Here is a 17,452-nt window from a genome sequence, read left to right on the forward strand (position 1 = left end):
TCCCGTCAAAAAGCACTTTGCAGTTTACTTAGATCAACCTGTCATTTTACAGATGGATACACTGAGACCCTGGGAGATGAAATAATTTGTGCAAGGACACACAGGGAGTCTGTCCTGTGCGGAGGGCAAAAACTCTGGCTAGAGCAGACATTCTCTTTCTCTTGGCAATGCCACCACACTCATCTGAAAAATGAATGAGCTGCTCACGCCCCTGGTCAATTTCCCTTCCATTGTTAAGGAAATCATTTCCAATGCTCCAAGAGTTTGCGAATCAACACTTTCACAGGCAGCTCTTGTTAAACCCTTTCATTATGAGTCTCTCAAATTTCCTCTTCCATCTTCATAATCCAGACAGCTTTACTTCTGAGGTTCAGTATATGGGCTGCCACTGTTGTTTTTTCCCAGCTGCTGGAAGAGTATGTTACAATTGGGCAATTGAAGTACTTTGATTGTAGCTTAGAATGGGGTCAGACCAAAATGCCCACCAGTCTCACCAGCTGCTCACCCATGCCAAGGGTGGTGACTCCCAGCGAGGACTTGCCCTCCCAGCGGCCATCTGTGAGATGGCACAGCTCAGACATTCCTGCTGCCACACTTCCTACATGGCTATTTGCAGACTGGGTACCCTTTGTGAATCCGCTACTCAGTATGGGCTCTGTCGAAAGCTGTATGAGGCACACAAGGTCTAAACAGGGGTGGGGGCAACCCTGGGGCTTGCAAAGTCTGCAGAAAAACAGGCAAAGTCATGGGGATGAAGAACATAGACGAAAGGCTGGAATGTGCTATTGGGAAAATGTCTGGTTCCAGCAACTTGAAACAGTTTTGTTTCAGGTTGTTGGTATCCATGACTATTGTGCAAGAGACTGAAGAGAAAGAGCTAAGAGACAGAAATTTAATTTCAACTCCCTCTCTTTTCTCCATGACTATCACCTCTTAACTGTTCCCATTTATTTCTTGCATGAGTCACTTGGGCTGGACGTATCACAGCTCTTAGGTGGAAATTGGTCCTTAGCTACTCTTCATATGTGGGATTTCTCTCTTCTAGCTAGACTCGACGCTGCCCTCCAGAAAGCCAAGAGCTTTGTAATTCCCAGGGGGCTCCTACCATAGAGTAGGGCACACAGCAGGTGCTTAATAAATAGTTAATAACTATGTCTTACTGGGTCAGCATCACAATTCTCACTTTGTGCTCAAGCCAGATCATGCCATGACGGGCCTCATTTTACTCATGAGAAGGCGAAAGGGCAAAGAAAAATGACCATCTAAGGTTTACACAAAATGAATGACAGAACCAGGCCTCAATCCTAGGCCTTTTGAAACTAAATTCAGCTGTATTTATCTATCTATTATAAAAAATATGATAGAAAATGTGCTGAAGACCTTTAGGCTGAAGTCAGTGAAAGAGAAAATAGTATTGGTTCATTGCCTGAGGGGTCTTATAATACTCATGTCAATTTTTTTAGAAGGACATTTTAACTGATATGTCCTTAGCTTAAAAGATGAGTTACATAAACATTCTCATACATTTATATCATTATAAAAATATGAATTCTAGCAGTTCAGTCATAATCAATTGTTTAATTGGAATAAAAATAGATTCCTTTTTAGCTGAAGAACTAAAAGTAGAATGTAAATTAATACCTAGTAAATGAGATCTCTCTCTCTGTGAGGTAAGACCCTGTTCTAATATCAACTCAACACGGAGTTTGGAGGTGTTGGTAGCATGCATATTGATGTTTAAAGATCATCCTAGGAAAGGAACATCATTCAAACATTCATTAAGTGCCTTACTGGGTACACAGCTCAGTTCTAACTGGCCTTGTAGTTTTGCCATTAACTAGCTATGGGATCTTAGGTATACACCAAAGGATATTTTTGAATGCCAGTCAAGTGCCAGGAGCCTTGAAATACCCGTTACATACATTGTTTCATATGGTCCTCATGCAGTCTTATGATTTACAAATAAGGACTCTGAGGATCATTAACCTATTCAAAATCTCACAGCTAATAAATGCAAAGCTGGGATTTGACGCAGATGTTAGTGACTCTAAAGCCCATTCCTTTCCTGCTCTGCCCAAGCCTCTGAATCCTAGGTTGTGTTACTATTACCTACGGAGTTTATAGAATACTGATGCCTGGGTCCCACCTCCAACTAATGACAAAGAATAGCTGGGAGCAGAGCTAGGAGTTTTAAAAACCTCCCTATAGGAATTTTAACATGAAACCAGGGTTCAGAACCACTATACTACCTCTGCCTTGTATCAGTTTCTTCAACTGTAAAACAAGGAGTGTAGGCAGACATCTCTAAGAACCTTTCTACTTCTGTAGCCACCAGAACTGTGATGACAGTGGTATGGGGACAGCAGCTGCTTGAGAAGCCTGTTTGTACTTGGAGTAAGCCGTAATCACCTGCATGACAGATACTCTCTCGACTTTCTACAGAAGTGTAGGCTAAGAGTGAAGCTGATTAAACACGCAGGGATGAGACTCTCTAAAGCACACAATTTATTTCATATATTTATGAACAAGGCCCTAAAGCTCGAAAAAGATTGCACATGCCATCCTTCTCTCTATCTACTTTTCAAGTATCAATCATAGTTATTTAGTGAAATTCCTATTGCTCAAAACTATTTTAGTGCTACCCCTCTATACCAGCACATCAAAGTCTTTTGAAAATGTTCATAGCCTTTAACCCAAAATTCATCTTATAGAAATCTACTCCAAGGAGGTAAATAAAAAACAGAAAAAACTTCATGAAAAAAGATGTTCATTGCAGTATTATTTATTACAGTGGAAAACAGACAACCACTCAGATATCTTACAATAGGGAAATGATTTAGTAAATTATGATATAGCCTACTAAGTGGAGAAATGGCCATTGTGAATAATATTTACATACAGACTTTTAAAAAAATATATTTTATTTATTTATTTGATAGACACATCACAAGTTGGCAGAGAGGCAGACAGAGAGAGAGAGGAAGGGAAGCAGGCTCCTGGCTGAGCAGAGATCCCAATGCAGGGCTCGATCCCAGGACCCTGAGCCGAAGGAGGAGGCTTTAACCCACTGAGCCACCCAGGTGCCCCTACATACAGACTTTTAAGAGATGTGGGGAAATATTAACATTTATGTTATAATATTGAATGAAGAATGTAGGGTACAAAATTACATAAAGTTAATCTATTAGTAAAATTGCATAGAGTTATGTCACTATGCACTTGCTTTTGTACATTGAAAAAAGAAGAAAAGTACTATCATGCAAAGGTCAAAATACCTGAAATTGTTTTCACCATTAACTCAATTCCAAATGTTTGAAGAACAGAACAGAAAAGTGGTTCTGAAGCAGACCCTGTCCAGAAAAATTTTATATATGGCCATAGGCTTCCAGAACTGTATAGGCACAGGACTTACCAACAGCAGAGGAGAAACAGGAAGCCACAGGTCACATGATTCTTTTAGGCGTGGGAAACAAAGGTAAAATTTACAGAGTCAGGATAAGGGATAAGAAGCTAAGAAAACCCAAAGGCCAAAATCAACTCTCCTGTAATCTAGAAAGGCATCAAGAAGGAAATGTGATTCACGAGGGGGTAAGTCAGTGAGTTAAGGGCCCTGGTGGCAATTTTCGAAGCACTCTCACAGTCTGTGGTTGGCAGGACCCTCCCACATAGGGCCGCGGGCAGGTACTCGGCGCTGTACCCCCACCACGTGGAAGCGGGAAATGAGCCTCGGGCGGCTGGTGTGACCCGCGTGCTGTCATGTCAGAGGCCCACTCTGCCTGTGGCTGCTGCCGGGCCTAGGCCATTCGCAGAATGGCGGGAGTCCCAGGGCCGGGGCAGCTCTGCACGAGCGAGGCCCTCAGGCGCTGGCGGTGGCTCGGTGCGTTCGGGGTCACCGGACTTGCAGGCTCAAGGTAGGGACCCACTGCGCTTCTGGGAAGCGGCGACCCGGGACGGAGCTCTGGGCTGCTTAGCAGTCTGAGGCCGCAGTCCTGCACGGTCCACTTGGGGCTGAGTCTCCCCACGAAGCTGGCGCACGGGGAGGACAGGGGAGGGGGGAGGAGGCCGGGGGAGGACGGGGCTCTGGGCCCGCCACTGGGGGCCCTCCCTCCCCCTGGGGCCCTGCGGACTTGCCCCGGCAGGCAGACGAGCTTTCCGGCCCCTAGCCTAGCCGAGGCTCCTGTGTCTCTGTTCCTGTGCTTCGGTGCTTGGTTTGCTCGTTCTTACAAAATTGAACCTCGTACTTTTGCAAACAGCCGGTGTTTGCTCAGCAACCCAAGAAGCATCAGAGAATTGCAGGTGGCAGGCTGCAGGCTTGTGGCCAGCGTGAAAGGCCTGGGTTTCCAGATGGGAGGTGACCCAGGAGGCACCTCCTGGGGATGCTGGCCACTTGGGCTGAGCCCCTGAGCCCTGCCCTCAACTCTAAAGGTTCCTTGAGTTTCCTTAGGCCAAGTTTCATAATGAAGGGTGTCCTGGGCCACAATCTGACCATCCCAGAGCCCTCTTTACCCTTAAGAAGCTAATTTACTCTGGGTATTTTATGAGACTGATGAATCACTGACCTCTACCTCTGACAGTAATAATACATTATATGTTAAGTAACTGAATTTAAATTTTAACTTAAAAAAAAAAACTGATGTATTTAATAATGATAATAATAAATTTGGGAAGACTATGGTAATTCTGTTGTTTTTAGCTCTGGCTCACCCAGATTCTTTTAAAATTTAAAACAGGTCCCCTTTTTGCTATTGTTGACTCCAGAAATGAAAGCAAGCTATTTCAGTTTTTGTTTGAAATACAACTTTGTCCATAACTGAGGATATCTTTTTCTAGATTTGAAAATCTATTTGGAATTTGCACAACCTCCTTTCACCACCACACCTTTTGTCCAAATAGAAGCACAAAATGGCACTTCTCTTTCCTTTCCACAGACTGCATGTTGCAAATCTTACATACACATCAGACTGCTCACTGTTCAACAGAACCTTGCTAAGGAGCTACTAAATGGTGCTCTTAGATGATGTTTATATTTCTATTTAAAAGGGGAGTGAAAGCGGAACACCTAGGTGGCTCAGTGGGTTAAGCCTCTGCCTTCTGCTCAGGTCATGGTCCCAGGGTCCTGGGATTGAGCCCCGCATCGGGCTCTCTGCTTAGCAGGGAGCCTGCTTCCCCCCGCCTCTCTGCCTGCCTCTCTGCCTACTTGAGATCTCTGTCAAATAAATAAATAAAATCTTAAAAAAAAAAGGGGGGGTGGTTAAAGGAATGCCTGGGTCGCTCGGTTTAGGTGTTCAACTCTTGGTCTCAGCTCAGTTCTCCAACTCAGGGTTGTGAGTCCAAGCCCCACACTGGGTGTGGAGCCTACTTAAAAAAATTGTAAATAAAACGGGGTTGGATGTTGTCGAAACAGTCAGCAATGGCAATATGTAAGGTCCTTTGCAGTTTTCTAAACTTTTCCTTCTCTGGAATCACAAGATTTTCTTCCTGATTAGATCACTCTGGTGCTCAAAAGAGATGGTTTCTCGGATAATTTAACATTATGTCCCTAAACTTTTACCCAGCATCATTTTAAGGAATGTTCGGGTGAAGAACAACTTTAAAATCTCTGTAAAATTGCCTATTATGCCTATAATATGCCTATTAATATAATATGCCTATAATATGCCTAATAATAATATGCCTATAATATGTCTATTATGTTGCCTAATGTAAGAAACTCTTGCCACTAATTTTCACTTGGACTTTAGTACTAGAATAAAGTTGGGCTCTGCTTTCTTTTGTCAATTAATGAAACCCATGGAATGCCTTGTACAGTACTTTTTGCTTTCATGACCGGGAGTCTCAGAGCTTCTGAGTTTTCCGCTCCATTTCAAGACTCTCTCCTAGCATAGGCTTTCTGGATTTGTTCCCATTCTGTGTCCCCGCCCCCCCAACCAGCCCCAGATTTTTCTTCTTCTGATTTATTTATCCCATCTTTGAGGCACCTGCATCTTTAGTGATTCCCCTCAAAACTTCTCAGAAGTGAGAGGCAATTATTCTAGATTGCCTCAAAATGTTCTTGCGATCTGCCTTAAATGGCATATGCAGTCACGTTTCATTTTGGCCTGCATTTGGGTGACATTCACTAGTAAGACTCCCAAAGTCCCACCCAGAATTGTGTACCATCCCAGTGAGCCAGGCTCTGCTCCCGCCCTCCCCTCCAGAAAGCCTGTCTAGCTGACTGTGTTACTGTTCGAGTGAGTCACAAGCTTCAGTACTTTCTTGATTAGTAACAACTGACTCGAAGCACACCTTGCAGCTGTGGGTGCCCCACCCAGCACCCGACCCTTGGCGCAGGGCAGCTGCTCTGGGATCCCTGGAACGCCACAGCTTGTAAATCACTCCTTACTTCCCCTTGACTAGTAGCACAGATTTCCTCAATTTCAAGTGTCGTGAGTGTGCAACTCATTGTTCAACATAGCCTAACATCTGTGCTTCCTTCCATCAAGCAGGAAAACTTCTCATTTCCCCCCAAATTTATTTGTTCAGTCAATTGTGAGGAAAGTTGCATTTTCAAAGTCACTCAAGGAGCAATTGGGAAAAAAAAGACAAAAAACTCTTTTGGGTTCTTTGGACCCTTAGAGGAAAGGCTGACAGAGAAGGGGAAGGGAAGAACATTTCTTGCAACTCAGGTAAGTGCCAGGTGCTGTACGGAGGACTTGGCGATTTTTTTTTTTTTTTTTAGCCTTCCCAGTAGGCTTATGAAGTAGGCACATTTATACCCATCTTCCAGATGAGAAAACAAGCTCAGAGGGGCTAAAGGACTCACTCAAATTATATCACGATTACGTGGTAAAGCCTAACCAGGATTCTAACCCAGTTTGATAAATGATGGGGTTCATTCCATTTTCACTATAAATACTGAGTGAGAGTAGAGATTTAACACATTCCTATGGACTGAGCACACAGGGCTCTGTGGTGCAGGCCTCATGCAGGGACTCTGAGACCGAGGTACCTGAGTTCAAAACCCAGCCCTGTCACTAGGCACATAGATAAATTACTTAATTTATCTCAGATAAATTACTTAACCTCACTGGGCTCCAGTCTCATCCATCTGTCAAATAGGGATGGTTGTTTTAAGGAGTAATTTAATCCTGGCACAGTAGCAGCGTAAAACAGTGTTAAGGCCCATTCCCCAGTTATTCCTGTTTTATTTATTACAGGATAGGAAATGGTGCTTTCTTACCCAAACAATGGTGTTTTTATGTCAGGCTCTTACTTAGAAATCATTTGCTTAGAGTGGTAGATCTGATAGCTGGTCATCTTTGGAAACACTCAGGGAGTTTTAAAAAATACTGATGCTTGTGCCCCAGCCCCTAGAGATTCTGATTCACGTGGTCTGGAGAGTAGCCTAGATGTGGGGGCAAAGGGAATTCTTAGTGGTTCTCAAAGTGTGGTCCCTGGCCCCACAGCTCAGTATAACCTCAGAGCTTGCTTGTTGAAAACACAGAGCTCTTGGATCAGATACCTGGGGAGTAGAGCTCAGCAAAACAAGCCTTCTGGGTGATCTGACATACATGAAGGTCTTAGAACCATTGCTCTAAGGGAAGGAAATTCTCTGAGACACTCTTTCATCCTAAGTACAAGGTCCAAAGACGGAGGCTGACCTAAAGGTCTTACCTCTTTGTTTACACTGAGCAGTGAGTCACTACTGTCCTTGTTCCCCCAAAACCATAATATGGTGTGGGTCTACTGTCCATCATCTCCCAGTCACAAAGAAAGGCAGGTCTTCATCAGAAGTCTTTTTATTAAGTGCTGAAGGACATCAAGCTAAGGTAACCCAATTGTATATTTCATGGTATGGATCATGAAATTGTGAACCAAAAACATCAAATTCCTCTGAACGCACATCACCCAGAGTCTATTGGCTACCGATCCACCATCATCTCTCCGTTCAGAGTAGCCCAACCACAGGTCTGCAGGCAGTAACACTCCCTCTCCTCTCCTGGGCACCAGAGGATGGCCGTGGCCATCCTTTGCCTTTGCCTCTTCCTTCTCTCTGCGTCCAGCATCCTGCTCCCTGGCCCGTGATTGTGGCAGGCTTTCCCCTGTATCAGTATACTTCAGGAGGTTTTAGTTGGATCCTCCAGGCCAGATAGCAACTTGTCCCTTCTGAGTCTGTATAACTCTGCTCTGACCTCTGTCATGACACTTTGACGCTCTCAGGGCAGTGGCTATCTACTTCCCACTTTTTCTGTAGAGAGCAACCCCGAGAGCACTCAAACTCTCCTTCACCTGTGTCTTGTTCCTACTCCTTCAGCCATCATTAGTCTCTTCCGAAAATAGACATGTTTGTGTTGAATACTTGCCTTCGTTGCTTCTCCGGATTCTGTGGAACTTGTGATCAGAAGATGTTTCTCTGATGTCATATGATTGATCTTTCATCATCATTAAAGAGAAAAGCTGTTCTGTTCATCTGCGTGTTTTGCTGTTGTGACTTCTCACAAGGAAGAATGTTCATGTTTGCCCCACGCTTTTGTGTAACCACCTGCTGAGAAACTTACAGTAAAAGTTTATAACCTTTAAAAAATTATTTCCTTCTAGATAACTTTGCCTCAGCGTTAAGCAGATGAGCTGAGGTCAGAGTGGTTAAAGCAAAGGGCGAAAGAACAGCAGCAGGGAGTGGAACAGGGAAGAAAACAGAAGGGAGAGGCTGTGTGTGAGTTAGCAGGGGGGAAGAGGGAGGGAAGCAGAGGGATAGATGGGTCCCAGGGGGTCTTGAAATCTAGGCTGAGGAGAAGCTACTTTGGGCAGGTATCAAACTCAGCCTTGACAATTTAAAAGGGAAGCAAGACAAATCCCATTGCTCTGTAGCAGGAGGAAGGCTGGGAGCAGGGGTGGCATTCAACAACTACAGAATTTCAAGTCAACCCTCAAAGCTAAAAACAGGAGTATAATGTGGCCCCTATATATTCCATGTAGGGAAGCTAGACCCTCCACACAGAATTTGCTAAGCAGTGACCCATAAAACCCAGCTCCGTTACCCTGAGCCCATCCCCTGTACAGGGGTGTGGAAAGAAGAGGAGGAAGGTGATGGGGGAGGAGAGCAGTGGGACTTGTTTAAGGAGAGTCATCGGTGTGCTGAGAACATGAGCCTCCACTGCGAGCCAAGTGCAGGGAGGGGCTTTGAGAGAACACTGGAGGAAGGCGGGTGTCTCCCAGGAGGGAAACAGACATCTTGCCTCCTGGTTGATCAAGGCAGAGCTGCAGAAACTGTAGTCTGGCCCCATGCCTTCACAGACCTGAAACAGAATGCGGGAAGTAGCTTCTTCAGAGGACTTGACTTGTGTCATCAGGAGTTTAGGGAAAGACTGGAGCCTGCCTGTTATGATGTCTGTAATGTAATCGGAAATCTCCAACACAGGCAGGTGATGCTGCGTGTGTTTGCTGAGCTCTGGCCTTACCTGTACTCCAGAAGCAGCTACCCCAGGATACACAGTCACCTTATCTTTGAGCAACGCCAGGGGCTTTCCTAATTAGCATAATGAACGCTTAAAATGGGTTTTATGCTGCAAAATTAAAATTATTCAAGTTGGGTGGATTAGCCAAATATTTATGACTCTTGTCACACTTGCATGGATTATGTGTAGGTCTGGGGGGCCTATAGCCCACGCCTTTAAAGGCACCAGAAGCTTGATCTCTAATGTCCTGTAACTAGGAATTGGTTTGAAGGAATCTGGTTGTCTAGTGCTAACCCTAGAGTTTATTTGAATCTTGCCTCTACAACACCAAGATGTTTTCCTTAGATGAATCTTTTGTGCAAAAACAAAGAGCTTTCATGATAAACTAGTGACAGAATTGTGAAGGAATAATTAAGGTAGGTGAGGACCGACCTCGACATACTGATGGCTACTGGGACTTCTCACAGCCCAACTGTCTAGGACAGTTCCCAAGACAGCAACTTACCTGGAAAAATCTAAGCTCCAGGCTCTGGCTGGTGCTGCCCGGGGCAGGAGAGTGGGAAGGGCAGGCTGTGTCTGGATGGTGTGCACCCCATGCTAGGCAAAGCAAAGAGGTGCATTCATTTGGGTCCAATGGAGATTGTGGAGGGTGTCACTGCTAAAGAGAGCCCACCCCAGAAGATAGAGTGAGGGGCTCCTAAAAGAGCTGGCTTCTCTCTGGAGTGTGCCATGGGTGGGGACCGAGGGAAGGGACTGAGGTAAGAGCTGTGGGGAGGCAGCCAGTAACTGGGATGTTTTGTCAGGGGACTGTGTGGTTGGACATGTCCAGAATGCTCCCTGAGGAATGCCTGCCACACTCCAAGCTAGGAGAGTCCTCCTGCCCCTTACCTCACCACTGGGAAGGGGCCGGAGCCAGAAACATGAGCATGAGCAGCGGAGTAACGGGAGAATCCAGTGGGAAAGTAGGAAGCTAACCGCCTTTTTCCCAGCACACCTCTGCCCTTCTGCAGGCTTCAGAATCTTCCTCAGGCCCCAGTGAGGGCGGGAAGAAGCTGTATCCTAGATCAGAGACTACAGCTTGGATGCGAGACTAGCCTGGACTTTCCATACCTAGAAATGAAATGCTTATTAATACCCAAATGTGACCAGAAGAGCTTGAGGATATGCCCAGCATTTCACCCAGGGAAGTGGAAGAATAATTCAACAGAGGGATCTAAAAGGGTGGCGATGAAAGAAATACTAAGTTATTTATTTTTTATGTGTGACTGAGTCCAACTTGATCAAGCCTCTACACCTTTCATTACTGGATAAACGGGAAGTGGTATTTTTACTATAATTTTCCAAATCATTTATTTTTGTATCTCACTGAGTGAGATCAAGGGGTGGCAAATTAGTATTCAAACCTATTCCTTAAAGCCACAGACTAAATAGCAGTGGGATGGAAAAGTAGAGAGGCATGTATTAGTTCCTTACTACTGCGATAACACGTTACCATAAACTTTGTGGCTTAAAAATGACACAAATTTCTTCTCTGAGTTCTGGAGGTCAGAAATGGGTTTCACTGGACTAAAGTCAAGGTGGAAGCAGGGATGTGTTCCTTCTGGATGCTCTAAGGAGGAATCTGTTCTCTTGTCTAGCTCCTAGAGGCTGCCTACACTCCTCGGATTGAAACCCCTTCCCCATGTTCAAAGCCAGCGGCAGAGGGAATTCCAATCTCCCTCCGACTCTGCCTCTCCTGCCCATCTCTTTCACTCAGACGGACCCTCGTGACAATGATGGACTCACCTAGAAAATCCAGAATAATCTTTTTACCTCAAGATCCTTAATCACCTCTGCATAGTCCTCTTTGCTATGTAAGCAACATATTCACGGGTTCTGGGAATTAGTGGGAGGCCATCTTGGGGTGGAGGGCATTATTCTGCCTGCCACAGGATAGGCCCAAGTATATCTCTGAGAGCCCTCGCACCCTTACCTACCAGTTAGCATAAAGGTGGCCTTGAGGAAAGAGGCTCTAAGTAATCTTGGGGGAAAGTATATAATCTAAAAACAACAACAACAACAACAAAACAAATTTTTAAAAAAGCACATAATCTGTTCATACCTCAGTTTCTTCATCTGTGAAATTATAGAAATAGGCGTGCTCCTACATTGTCTTCCAAATCTAAACCCCATGCTCCTTTCTCTTTGGCATAATAAGTATTTGATGAAAACTGGCTGCTTACCTCAAGAAAATAAATGGAAGTTGTTCTAATGACATGGCTAACACCCAGCCCTGCCCTGGGCCACAGAGGATCTGACAGCCTGCACCGTGGGAGCCTCAGAGGACGGCAAGCAGCCTCCTGCTTTCCTCCCAGAACAGGGACCTGGATGCCACAGGTGGGAGGTTCTGGCTGACCAGCCTCTCCCAGCAGAGCAATTCATCGTCCTGTCCCCTTCTGCTGAGTCACCATAGAAGGCCTTGAGCAATGGTGCCAATCTCAGACATGGCTGCTGACTCAGAGCTGCTGGAGTGGCCCAGGGAAGCTGCAGGAGCATGAGTCACAGCCCTCCGTACTTCCCCCCTCAAGTCAGCACACAGACTCCTTCCTAGCTCCTCAGAGCCTCTGGCTCTTAGAGCAGCAGCCCTCAGAACAGGGAGATGGAAGGAACCTCAAACACTGTGTCACACAGGTCCTTCCCAGCAACCTTCCCTTGTCACGTGATCTTGAGCTGGTTTGTGTGTTTTGATTTTCCACCTACTCCGGTAAATTGCAGCGTTTTAGCGGCCTACTTCCTTCTCTAGTCTGGCGTCAAAGTTAAGGTTCATTTTGCATCCTCGGCCCAATGAGTCTTAAGTCTAATTAAAAAAAAAAAAGAATTTTATTTATTTGAAAGAGGGTGAGTGAGAGAGCATGAGGGGTGAGGGGAGGGAAGCAGACTCCCCTGCTGAGCAGGGAGCCTGATTAAAAAAAAAAAAAAAAAAAAAAAAAGTCCCCTGGACTCCTCTAGGTCCCCTTTACTTTCCGCTTTCAGGATAGTGTCATCTACCAGCAAGAGCTCTGGGCCATAAATCAGGAAGCTGGGGCTGCTTCTTTCTGTTCCCTGAGCACCTGTGGGGCCTTCAGCAAGTCACACCATCCTTTTGGGCCACCTTGGCATTTGACTCTGTTTCCTCCTAAGTCCCTTCCTGTGCCAATGTGAGGAGATCAGAGCAGCCATCCTAAAAGTCCTTTTCAGTTCTGAAAGTCGATTGCCCTCTATCATGGAGTTCCTAAATGTAGAGGGTCTGGCTCAGCCTGCCCCTGGCGGCAAGCCTTCTATGGATAAGTCTTTTCCGGTGGCTCGAAACTGCCATATCTGCTCCCTCCCGGGGGGGTACTGAATACATAGTTTCATGAATGCCCTGGCACTCTGATGAGGGTTCCTGTCCTTTCTTGAGCAGGTTTTTCAGTCCCTCTCCTCCCAACCTGGGCTGGACTGTCACCTCTACCCACCAATCCCTGGGAGGTCAGGGGTTGGACTGTGGAGACTCAGCAACTGAACCGTGACTCTTCATCCACGCAATAAGCCTGTCGTCATTCCTCCATGAGGTGGGCCTGCCAGACGAGTACTGGTGTCACTCTGTTGGCATAGGGAGAGATTCCTGCCTATTTGGTGACCTTGAGGACAGATGCTCTTTGGTGGATGGATGTCACCTCTGTCCTTGGAGCATCTGGAGCCCCCAGAGTCCCCAGAATGCTGTGTCCCCTTGCCTCAGCCCTGGCCACACTTCACCAGGGACTCCTTGTTTCCAGAACCTTCTTGGCTCCTTTGAATCACAAAGATGCTCTTTGGAACTCTGTGGACTTTTGCCACATCCATTCAGTTGGGTTCTCGTGTTTCCCCTGAAAAAGTGAACAACCCTTTTCTGCTAATCCAGCAAAGAAATCTACCTTTTATTTATCACAGGGCTCAGGCACTGCCCTCACTTTGAAAGAAGGAAACTGAACACAAATTATCTGTGTTGTAAACTAGCTTCCCCTTCAGTCCAGACCCCAGTGCAGAGTTGGCCTGCGTGAGCTGGGCTCTCTTCCTCCTGGGTGTGTGCTTAGCTGCCTAGGAGAGAGAAAGGCCTATTGTTCGAGCATAGCTGGCACTCTCCATCAGGCCACAGGCTGGGTGTTCCCCCTGGGACGTGGAAAAGCAGCCTCCAAGATCCCATCATCTCCTGCCTGTGCTCTGTTTGCTTTTGTTTCTGGTCTTTTTCCTTCTCTGCTGTGTGCCTTTGCCAGGCACTTGGTGCCTCTCTAGTGCTTATTTCTTCCTTTAGCCTTTGCACAGTGAATGCCTTTTGTATGCTTCTGGCGTTGCTTACCCTTCATGGAGCAGAGTGAACGTCTCTCCCACTTAAGAGGCCTGCTCCTGGCTGGCCAGTGGATCAGCAGGGCCTAGGGAATGAACAAAGGCACATTTGGCCCCCAGGGAGCTTGGGGGTAGGACCTGGGTCTGGAATGTTGGGTCTCCTCTGCCTGGCTTCAGAAGGGCTGCTGCTGCTTCCCAGAGAGTTGGGGTGAGGAGTGGTGGCCGGGGAGGCTTGGAGGTTGGAGGTTGAGTTTGGCCTTCTGGTCCTACCCTTATCTGCTCAGTATCCAGCCCAGCTCAGCGTCTGAGAGAGAAGCATGGCAGGAGGAGCCAGGAAATTCTAGTTGGGCCCGCCTCTGCCACCGTGTGACCCAGCGCCCCACGGGGCCTCCCAGGGTGAGCCTTCCTTCTCTGTCCCAAGTCGGGCAGTAACTCCAGCCCCACCCGCCTGCTTCCTGGGGCTGATGTGAGGAGCGAACACAACACTCTGTGAGAAGCAAAAGCCCTTTGTGAGTCAGCAGTGGGAGTCATTGCTCTGTCTTTCCCCATTGCCTACCAGGCCGCCTCTCCACCCGGGGCCCCATAAGCATCTCGTGAGCTCGTGCTGCCCCCTAGTGCCGAAAGTGCTCCTCAGCCTGCATTTCTTTCAAAGTAAATTTCTATTAAATCCTAAAAAGTAATCCTGATGAATATACAGTCAGGGGCCCCGCCTGGATCATACCCATTTTTATATCAATTCGTCATAAAATTTAATTTTAGATACCATTTTAATGGAGCAAGTGGCCTACGAAGAAAAAAGTGCCTACTGCAGTCCTAGACTGGAAGGGGGAGTGTGTGTGAGCTCTGTGTCCCCCATCTTGCTCCCCAGGGGCTGGCTGGGGCCTGATGGTGGCCTTTCCCCAAAAAGGCCCATGTTTCTCGCAAGATGCTGGGGATGGGGAGGAACATGTGAAAGAGCAAAGCACTTGGCTCTTCTTCAGGCTTTAAAACCTTTAAATCCCCAAAGATGATAAAAGGTCTTGATAAATCGCTATCTTTCTCTTTGCTGATAATGAGACAATGCTAGTTGGCCTGGAGAGAAGTTAGAGTTCCTACAGATTAGAAATAATAAGTGAGGGCACCTGGGTGGCTCAGTTGGTTAGGTGACTGCCTTCCACTTGGTCATGGTCCTGGGGTCCCGCATCAGGATCCCTGCTCGGTGAGGAGTCTGCTTCTCCCTCTGACCCTTTCCCCTCTCATGCTCTCTCTCTCGCTCTCTCTCAAGTAAATAAATAGAAAACAAAGGAAAAAAGAAAAAGAAATAACAAGTGACCAGTAGCTGTGAGGTTCCCTTCTTTTTGAGAAGCCTCCTCACACATGTTCTCACAAGACTGCTCACTGCAGCCTGGAGGTAGCAACTGCTTTTATTTTCAGGTGAGGAATTTGAGGTCTTAGGGTCACATGTGGGTCAGAGGGGAGCAACAGCTTGAAACCGGGTGTTCTGGCTTCAAAGCCCTCACCTTCTCACCACACTGAGTGCTTGGAATTGAGTTCCCCCAGCCTTGCAGGATGAGAACAGTCCACAAGGTGGGGAGGAACCCACTGCACACAAAAAAGTAACAAGCCTTTCCCTCCGTACCTGTGGAATGAAATAATCTGGTCAACAGTCCCCCTTCAGTCATGATGAATAGTAGACTGAAAACTCATGCCCTTTGGCCTGGATAACCACTTTCCTTTTCCTTTCTCATCTGACAGATTCCTTCACAGCATTCAGCATTCCAGTAACTCTTTACTTCCCTTACCAGCTTTTTCCCAGGCCTCTGAGGAGTTTCCTTTTAGACTCAGCTTCCTGTCATTGGGACAGGGGTGAAAGGTTGCTGGACTTCTGGAACTTTCACCCTGTGTCCTCCCCTCCTGCTCCATGCCCTCTCTGTTCTCCTCCTCCTAAGCAGGCAGGATGGTAAGCGTCTAGGGATTCACTGCCCAACTGAGAATTTTGTCCACTGGTGCCAAATATCATCCTGCTTTGAGGGAACCAGGGAGCACGACCCTGAAAAGCTTGGAGGGGGCCTGACAGTGGAGGGGCAGGTGGATAGCTCGTCACAGAGGCCTGGGGGACCCAGGAAGGCAGTCGACAACCCATCATGGGAACTGCTAGTTCCAGGACTGGGTTTTCTGAGACGAGCCTCTGACACCCACAGTGCCGAGAAGTGACCTGAAGGCTTGCTTCTCTACCCACAAGAGACAGGTACATTCCAGCACGTGTGCAGAAAGCCTTTTTCCAGATCCTCCATCCCTGGGGTGGAACTAAGTGAAATTATACCTGGTTTCTTACCTGATCTAGGAAATTTCACATTTTACAAACCTCTCTCGCATGCCAGCCCCTGGCATTTTTTGCCTATGGCACTGCAGTTAGCCCTAGCAAAAGCCTGTGAGGTGGGGGTTCTTTGCCTTGTAAATCCTGGTCCGGAGAGCTTCAGAGAGATTTAGCCGAGATCACAAAGCTCACAGGGAGAGTACCAATGCAAGGCATGATATAAGCTTCAGCAACACTGTTGAGACTGTAGTTTGCCTGACCCCACACACCTCTGGATGCTTTTCTACTTTGGGGCTGAAGGGAGCCCCTTGTAACATGTTAGGGGGGTGCCTGTGAGTTTCCCATCAACTGGATTTATACTTTGGTGACTTAGTGACACATACATGTGCCTGCCACTGGCACTGGCCTTTGTTCTGGTTTCCTGTCTCCTCCTGCCCCTGCATGTGGAGGCCAAGGCATGAGGGCCAGTCCCTGTGGCCTCATTTGTCTGTCTCCCACAGACGTCTGGGCAGCATGGGGCAACTGACCCAGATAAGCATGGGAGAGAATATGTGCTTTGGAGCAGGTGGGGTTAGGTTTAAATTGAACATCTGCCATATTTTGAGGAGAAACAACGCCGTTTCTAGGATGGGGGTGAGAGCAGGGATGAGGAGGAGGGATGGAATCCTGGGGTCTCAGCCTGCTTCTGAGGAGAGGAAGGAGCAGGTGACAGAGCCAGCCCTCTCCAGAACCACAACCAACAGGACCCTCCTGCCCAGAGATGGGGACTGGAGCACTGCTGGTCACTGGTAATCCTCAGCTCCCCGGGACGTGACTTGCGGAGCCCAGACGAGACTCTGTGGCTCCTGTTCTCCAGTTTCTCTTCCACACTCACTTTTAAGGCTCCAGGTATCAGCCAGAGGGAACTCTCCCTGGAAGGGGGTGACACGCTAGTGTCAAAGCGAAGCAGCATGTAATGCGGGGAGGGAGGGCCCTGGTATGGAGCCCACCAGAACCTAGGCTCTACACGTGCTTGTGTGGCCTCTGTTTTCTCATCTTGAACACACAGTAGCTGATATTATATAACAGTGACTCACACTTCCGTAGGGCTGCTCTTAGCACTTTTTACATGAGTTAACTCATTTAATGCTCACAGTAACCTGATCCTCGTTTTCCTGGTGACGTGGCCTGTAGGTCAAATCACCGGCCCAAGGTTACAAACCCGGACTTGAAATGCAGGCAGCAGCATCCCTGCTCTTGACCTCCACGTGGCGCCAGCTATTATGGTAATAATGGGGCCTTCCTCTAAGGTAGCAGGGCCAGATTAAGAAAGATCATGCTTCTAAAGCTCCCGGCACGAAGCAAAGACTCAGTTCATGTTCTTTTCCTTCCCCGGTCTTTGGGTTTGAGAGGAGAGTGCCAC

The sequence above is a fragment of the Lontra canadensis genome, unplaced genomic scaffold (assembly GCF_010015895.1).
Source record: "Lontra canadensis isolate GAN:19392208 unplaced genomic scaffold, GSC_riverotter_1.0 scaffold6, whole genome shotgun sequence".
Lineage (NCBI taxonomy): Eukaryota > Metazoa > Chordata > Mammalia > Carnivora > Mustelidae > Lontra > Lontra canadensis.